This window comes from Silene latifolia, chromosome Y (assembly GCF_048544455.1).
Source record: "Silene latifolia isolate original U9 population chromosome Y, ASM4854445v1, whole genome shotgun sequence".
NCBI lineage: Eukaryota > Viridiplantae > Streptophyta > Magnoliopsida > Caryophyllales > Caryophyllaceae > Silene > Silene latifolia.
Window position 1 is genome coordinate 360,940,981 of NC_133538.1, and position 8,721 is coordinate 360,949,701.

At 36.1% G+C, this 8,721-nt stretch overlaps 1 long non-coding RNA gene across 1 annotated transcript; it reads right to left on the reverse strand.

Annotated features, from left to right (window-relative positions):
* Nucleotides 1-536: 536 nt before the first annotated feature.
* On the reverse strand, nt 537-2,020 carry LOC141633838 (uncharacterized). Its single transcript, XR_012538590.1, has 2 exons — nt 1,920-2,020; nt 537-923 (listed from the first exon to the last, which is right to left on the reverse strand). It is a non-coding gene; the product is annotated as an uncharacterized LOC141633838 (long non-coding RNA).
* Between the last annotated feature and the right edge of the window lie 6,701 nt (nt 2,021-8,721).

Consider the following 8,721-nt stretch of genomic DNA (forward strand, 5'->3'; position numbering starts at 1 on the left):
TGAGCTTTGTTATAAAGTTATTGAGCACTACTAACAAAATTATCGAGCTATGATACAAAATTATTGAGCTTAACAGAATAATTATTAAGCTCAATAACTTTGTAAAATAGCTCAAAAACTTGTATAATAGCTCGACAACTTTGTGTAAGAGCTCAACAACCACTACTACAAAACAAAACTATAGCAACACCATGAAAATGTTGCAAAATGTCATATAAATGTTGCTTTATATTTTAGGCAACACTTTTAGCAGTGCTGCCTAAAGCTCCGTTGCAATAGCCCAAAGCAACACTTTGTGCAACACTTTATCATCAAAAGCAACACTTAAATAAAGTGTTACACCTTCTTTAAATATGCAACACTTTTTTCCGGCAACACTTTTTTTCATCAACTGCGACACTTTTGTTGTTTAAAAGGCAACACTTTTTTAAGCATTTGCAACAATATTATTACTGAATAAAGCAACACTTTCGACAAGCAGATGCAACACATTTGACATCAATAACGCAACATTTCTTGTATAGACAATGCAACACTTTGGTAACAAGCCAATAATTTCATTCCACGGAGAAACGTAAATACACTGTCTTTTTGTTTGTATCCTTTATAATATAAGGATTTTAATAGCATTAAATTACAACTTGGAACCTTAAATAGAGTGAAGAGTCTACTATGCTTCTTGATCATTAGCTTAGTCTTGGTCATTAGCTTAGTCTTGGTATGAGCACATACGACCTACCCACCAAGAGCGGCATCCTTGATTCGTATCTAGCAAACCAGATCCACCATGATTGTAATAATCACCTTTCCTTTTAATCAAGACATGAAGCTCTTTCTTATATACTAGTTCCAAGGAGTACAAGTAGGAAAATGAGTTCCTAATGAGTCATTCATCAAAGCCAAACACTTCCCCCTATATATAGCTGCAACAAAAAAAATGGTTAAAATTCTCCGCAGTCTGCTTATAGCATTCAAAACTCTAACCTGTTCGAGACGTTGATGAAATACATCGATATGAAGTAAACCCAAAACACCACACATGTACAACAATAGATACACATGGAAACTAGATAAGTATCAACACACAATTCCATTTCTAACACACGGAGCCTCATCGCTACTAGACCAAGTGTTGTGCTAGGAATGCGAGAATGAGAACTAAGAGAAACCCATTTACAAACTCACACCCTAATTGAAAAAAAAAAAAACAAGAAAAATATAGATGTAATGTAACTAAGATGTCAAGAAATACTGTATCTCGGTCAAAAAAAAAAAAAAATTCTACCACGAATCGATCATCCAAATTGCACAAAAAGAAGTCTTAAATATCGAGAATAAAATGCATCATAGATTCACAAAAAGGGAATAGCTGTTCAAAGATGGATGTTTTTTTGTCTTAGTGTATGAAGAGTTCCTAGTTTTGCTTCCTCCATATTCGAGCAGCCCTTTATGCAGCAACTCGCCAACCACAACCTTCAACATTTTAATAACAACCATTAACTCTGAGAGATTTTCAACCCAAGATTTTACTACCATATCTACCTACAAAATTTATATGTCATTTAAATAGCAGACATGAGTGTCCTACTTTCATGGGCAGGACATATTCTTGCAAGGTGAATATGATTGTTGGAATTAAAGGGGAAAACCCACCTTCCCAAGAGATACATATGAAAAGTGAAGCTAGCATGAATCTGACATTTCAACTGATGTCCAGCATATATGTTCATCTTTGATCATGCTAGGAAAAAATGTTTTTTTAGCTACTTTGGAAATGTGAGGTGGGTTATTAAGGCCATTATGACTTATGGACGTAAATTCATCAATCAAATCAAGTCCGAAAAATGATAACTAAAACCGATCGCAGCATTATATGTATGACAAAAGCAACTTAGTGGACTCGAAGATTGTGGGTGTACCTGCTCCATTATCTACTGCCACATTCTTTGACCTAGCTGAGTAGCTGGTGGTGTACTGGTGTTACCTACTTACGACGGTCACAATTTCTTGGACCCTCACAAAAAATGAGACAAAAGCTAACATAATCAGTATAGCAGCTCTCATAAATAACTAGTATATACTCCCTCCGTCCCGGTCAATTGTTGTCCTTTGGTTTTGGCACAAAGACCAAGGAAAGAGGAATGTGCCAATTACTAAATGACAAGTGGAACAAATTGAGTTTGAATGATCAAATTGTTCATTAGGTTCATTCTTAAAATAGAAAGGACAACAATTCAAAGGAGACACCCAAATATGGAAACCGACAACAAATGACCAGACAGAGGAGTATCGCTTATCCAACTCGAGAACAGAACTAGAATTTGTAGTTCTATCCTGGTTAATACTCATAGAAGTTGATAGAGCAAAGAAAGCCGTTAAATCAAGGGTAGAGTTAATAGAGATGTTATCATCAATTGGTAAATTATTCGATCATGAATCTGAAGGAATTGAATAGAGATGTTATCATCTCACAACCGAGTATGAGCTGCACAACACAAAAGCATGCCAAAATAATTCTCATGACAAGAGTAAGTGAAAAGCAAAACCGAAAATCGAATCAATTTTTCCCCAATTCTATAAAAATATCAAAACCCTAGATCACAAATAAGAGCAACAAACTTGACATAAGATAGCTAAAATTAATCAATTATCACACAAAATAAATTAAACCCAAAATCCTCAATCAAAGCCCTAAACAAACCGAATCAAAAGTGATGAAATCGAAATAAAAATAAAAATAATCTAACCAAAAATTCAAACAACAAAAATAATCTTAGAATAACCAAATTAACAAGAATAATAAACAAAAACAAACCAAATAGAAGTGTGAGCACCATCTTCCCTTTCTATATTGATTGAAAGGTTAATTGGAGATTATATTAAGTGTAGTGCGTCAAATTTAGATATTCTAATTTAGGGTTGAAAATAAGCAATAAATTTGGGGATTATTTGGTTTAGTATTTGAGTCCTCTTTGGACAGGGAGTGAGAAGGTTAAGAGTTTTGCACCATGTAGGGTGCTGCGCCGACGGTGGTGGCTGGATTGTGCGATGAGGAATTTGAGATAGAGTGAATGAGAAGGTTGGGGGTAGAACTGCTAGTTTACTCGTTTACAGAAGAGAAGACGAGGGATTGTTTTTGGTTTTGTTTTTCCTTTTTTTTTTTAAATGTTTTCCATTCGATCGTCCACAATTTAGACCTGACAAACGCGTCAATCGGGTTAGGGCCAGTTCAGGCTAGATCATTTCGGGTTTCTCACATTTTCGGGTTAATTCATGTTGGGTTGGATCATTTCGGGTTTTGGGTCTGTTTCGGATTTGTTGGTCGGGTGTGTTTTGGGTCAAGCGGGTCGAGTTCTTTCTAGTCTTGTCATTTTCGGCCAATAATTAAGATAAAAAAAGCTATTTCAAATCTATTTGGGTCAATTAGAGTTATGTTTTGTCAAGTCATTTTCAGGTTTGGTGGTTTCGGGTCGGGTCATTTCGGGTAGGGTCTATCACAGGTCAAGAAAGCTCAGGTCATTTTCGGGATGGGCCAGGTTAATTCGGGTTTCGGGTCTCATTCAGATGCGGCAATTCGGATCAATTTCGTGTCTCGGGTCAAACTTTTCGGATCGGGTCAATCAAGTTATGTTGATTTTGTCAAGTCTAATCCACCTCATCGTAATTCACTTGTCTTCCAATAACTTTATCTACAAATAGTCCCCTCTCATCTTCTTCGTAAATTACATTTCGTTATTTAAGTATAATATACATTTCAGGTAAATTACATTTCGTTATTTAAGTAACTAGTGTGTTATAAATGTAAAATAAGTAGACAGAATAAATAAAAGTAACACTTATCTAAAAATGTTGCATTTATGACTATAGAATGCAACACTTGCATAAAAATGTTGCATTTATGATTATAAAATGCAACATATCCATAAAAATGTTGCATTAGTGCTTATAGAATGCAACACTTACGACTGAGTGTTGCATTATATTAGTATTTGCAACATTTATAGGCAAAGTGTTGCATACTTAAAATCTCACTCCTAAATTGCAACATAATTACTGAGTGTTGCACAGAAAATGTTGCAATAGATCAATTTTGTAGTAGTGAACTTTGAGGCGGTTGTACAATGCTACTATACAACTGGTTGTAGGATAGTATTTGTGGATCCTTACTCATTTAACTGTCTATGTTAACAATTATAGCTGTAATTAAGTGTCAGCACTTTCCGGCTTGAGTGTTCCCATTTGATTGGTTTAGGACTTTTTTTATATTGATTGAGTTTTAATTTGTGGGATTAGTTGCATTCATTGGATGTTCACTTAGGTTAGAAATTAAAGAATTTATTCCCTCCGTCCTAATCATTTCTTTACTTTTTTATTCTTTGTGAGGAGTATTTTAGTTTTAATTACAACTAGAGGGGCTTACACTTTAAAATTACTCCTTCACTCTTTTTTTGTAACACTTTTCGTCTGAATCAAGATATTCGAAAGGTGTTACACTTGAAGGTACCATATCTATTAACTCAAACTTACAACATTACCAAGATTGTGCTCCTATTTTTTCACTTTTTCATAGAAATATTGATTTGAAATCATATTCGAAATGCTTCTCGTTTGATTAAAGTGTTTTTTGGCTTAATTTTTTTTGGTTGTTATCTTTAACTTCATTGACCCATTGTTTTTTTTTGAGGTTTTGTTTTTCGGATTTTTTTTGGATTTGTTGTTTAAATGAAGTAGGTGTGTTTTTACAAAGACAGTGAAGGAGGGTTAGGCTAGTGGAGATCAAATAACGATGGTCGATGGACATGTTCAAAAAACGAGGTGAAGTTTTGTAAAATTTTCAATGTTTTTCAATGTTTGAGTTGAATTAAGATGGGTTTTGTTTATTTTTATGTTTTGCTTATCGTCACAATGTGAAGATGTTGAGACGGGAAAAGAGTAATGAACTATTTCAATACTGTTATTTGTTGTTTCTGTTGGTAATTAAATCTAAATGGAATGGTGGATTGTAGAAACCCGAAATCAGAAACAAAGACAAATTTAGAGATATGAGCTATCAAATATATTGGCAGGTTTCCTGTCATTTAGGTGATCATCCTTTCAATATCTTAATTTGGATAATTTAATTTAGGGTTTTTTGTGTGTGTGTGTGTGTGTGTGTGTGTTTACCACCTATTGTGTTTAAAACTTACATGGAAATGTCTTGAGATCGGATTTTGATGGTGAGCGAGTCGTTATTCACTCAATCAAACACATTTATATTCTCAACAAACAACTAGTAAGTGGTTAAGTCGAGGTCAATCCACGGGACGGTGTGTTTTGGGTCCTAAGTCTACCTATTCTAAGTTGTGAAAGTGTCACGATTATATGGATTTGAAGTTGTGTTCTAAACTACGACAAGGAAATGTAAGCAAATGAAGAGCAAGGTAAGTAAATAGAAATAGAGATGTAAACAAATGATTAAAGACACTAGGGTGTCATGGGATCATAGGGGAATCATGGTAAGATCACATAAATGAGTCATATAGATACAAGCAATTATTATTGTATTGGAAACGAGTTAGTTTATGTCTTACAATTCCTAGGGAGACTTAGGTCTTGGAGCCAATTTGGTCACAACTTTAAAACACCTACATCGACTTGGTTCTCCCTAGTCAACTATATGCATGGTCTAACAAGCCTTGAGTTAGCTTATATCTTACAAGTCTTGTTCAAAGGTTAAGAGAATCATGCTAGGTTATCAATCAAGCATTTCATCAAACATAACATGTGCATAAGTTGAAAGTACAATAAGCAAGCATTCATATAAACTCATTAAACATAGATTTATCCCATAATTACTCCCCTAATCCCCCAGTAACCCTAGCTAGAAGACTACTCACTACACATCATGATTAATATGCTAGCAATGGTGTCAAACATCACAACACAAATGAACATGATGATTAAGCAAGGTAGTAAAACAAGAGATTAACAAGTAAATAAAGAGGGATTAAGAAGGTTACCAAATTGAAAAGTAAAGATGAACTTAAATAAAGAAGAATCCTTGAATAAAGATGAAGACTTGTCACTTAGTCTTCAAATACATACCCAAGAGAACCAAATGTAAATAACTTGTATTTAATAAAGGAAATTGGAAGAATAATGGAAGAAACCTTTGATTAATGATGGAGAGTTGTCAATTCCCCAATGCAAACCCAAGAATTCTTCAATTACAAAGCTAGATCTAAGATTGTTTGAGAAATAATTAAGGAAAGATTAAAGTGCAATTTGTGAAATGATTAAAGACTAATTCTACTCTAATCTACTCCTAAGAAGGCTTAATCTAAACTAAAGAGGCTTTCTCTCCTCTAAATACAAGAGGGGTATATATAGTAAGTAAGCTTTAGGGTTAATTATGGGCTTAAATGAAGGCTAGGCCCACCAAACACGACTAACTCCTTCCAAGTCCCCTTAGCAGGTCGTGCGTCCTGGAGTTGTGAAGAAATAATCCTGGAGCTTAGGTCGAGCGTCCTGGGGGTAGCACGCATGGGCTAAGGGTAGGGATCCCATCCTGAGTATAGGGATGCCTGTTCTGATGTAGGGGCGCACGTCCTGATGCTAAGCTCGAGCAGCCAGGTGCTCAGCTTGTCTATTTGAGCTCGGATTGTAAAACGAACGTCCTTTCCTCATTCGGACTTCTATTGGGGTGAATCAAAAGCCTATACCACTTGATTTTTTGATGCCGTTTCATCTAGCATAATTTAAGAGCCAAACAAGCAAGTCTTGGTTTGGTTCCAAGCAATTTCCTCTTATAATGGCTCCCTTCTCGTCATCCTTTCCCAACAACTGGTGGGGATAGATTCTTGGGTCGTTGGGATTGTCCTCCATTGCCCTAAAATTTCTTTACTGAGCTATGGCCTTCAGCCTTGGTCTCCTCTTTGATGCTTGGTTGTTTGATGTAATCAATTTAGCTCCGATTTACTCCGTTTAGGCAAGGTTACTGCTCCTCTCCTACCAAGGACACCAATTCTCGTAGAATATGCATAATAGGAAGCTAAAGACAAGAAACGACCCTAATACACACTAAAAAGCATAGGAAGGAGGCTAGTTAGTGGACTAAATATGCGTAAGTACAAGTCATATCAGATTTTTATCATATAATAATGTAAATAAATAAACGGTGACGAAGTGGGATGAATCAGAGTTCAATAGATCAGAGTCACAAGTAGAGAATGGTTGAGGTTCTTAGGACTACCTTTCAAGGATCGGTATATAGTGGATCAATAATAAGATTAGGGTTTTTATGGGTTTTTTTAGATTTTGGTTGCTCATATCGGTTTAGTAATTTCGGAAGAGTGTCTTGTCATATGTCACCAGTTGGGGGGTAAATTATTTGTCTCAAAAAGAGTGCATATCTGATGTTAGTCCTATATTTTGCTATTTCAGTGTGTTGGTAGAGAAAAATGTGTTACTACACGTTGTCATAGGGGCTTTTATGTCGAGCGACGTGTTCCTAGATTATCGTAATGAGCCTGAAGTTTCGGAAACTGCATGCATTTGTATTCGAAGCTGGAGCAGGGGGAACAGTAGTTGCAGTTTGTCAAGGTAAATCTCACTTGGAGCAGGTTGAGTACAGATTAAGTTGGTGTCACGTGGGAGACGGGACGAGCCTTGGACTTGGAGCCAGGTGTCATTTCATTACAAGAGTATAGTAGTCATGAGTTGTATCATTTAATTCATTTATTCATTTATGGTTATGTAATCCACTAAATACTTTATTTATATTAATTTTTTTATTAATTTCAACTCCGAATTCACCGCCTCGGGAAACAGAGATGGTAACATCTCCCAATTACCTTGGCCGGGTAAGAAGGGGGTGTTACAGCAAGCATCCATTGGGACAACATCACATCACCTCATTCTTATATATTTTCCCAATAGAAAATGAAACCAAACATTGCTTGTCAACCCCTCACGAATGTCCCCTTGATTAACCTCCTCAACTTGTATGGGTTTGGGCATTCTCGGGTCATCAAATTCAGCTTGTTGACCATGGTGATGGAAGCTAAATTGGTACAGCTCCCTCCATCTATGATCAAGTTACAAACCCTCCCATGAACAATGCATCTGCTTCTGAAAATTAGGGATCTTTTTTCAGCTTCTAATGGAGCTTGCTGGGAGTCCATGACCCTCCATAAGACGAAGTTGTGGCATATGTTAGGGTGAGCCACAACCAGATCTTGACTTGGGCTTTCCTCAGCTTTTATCTCCTTTAATACTAGGTTCTCATCTTCCTCATACTCAACCAAGCCTTCCCTCTCCCATTCTTCTACTTCCATTGGTGTCAGTGTTATCTTAGAAGGACAATCTTTTCTGAAATGGTCATACCCTTGGCACATGAAGTATTTAATTTTACCCTCATGTGAATTTGTTTTGGTTTTCTGGTTTACGACTCCCTTTCCTTTGTCAGAGGTGAGGTGTGTTGGGTTACTGGTTTAGGTGCCTCACCAATCTTGACACCCTCAAATGGTTTGTACATAGTTCTAGCAGTAGGTTTAGATACGGCGGGTTTGTTCTTTCCCATATTTTCAACCCTCAGTGATAGATTGACAACATCATTATAAGACCACAAGGGTTGTATTCTAACTATACTAGCAATGTTTTAATCCAACCCCTCAAGGAACCTAGCAATCCTTTGTTCAGGTTTCTCATTTATCTCACACTATAAGGTCAATTTCTCAAATT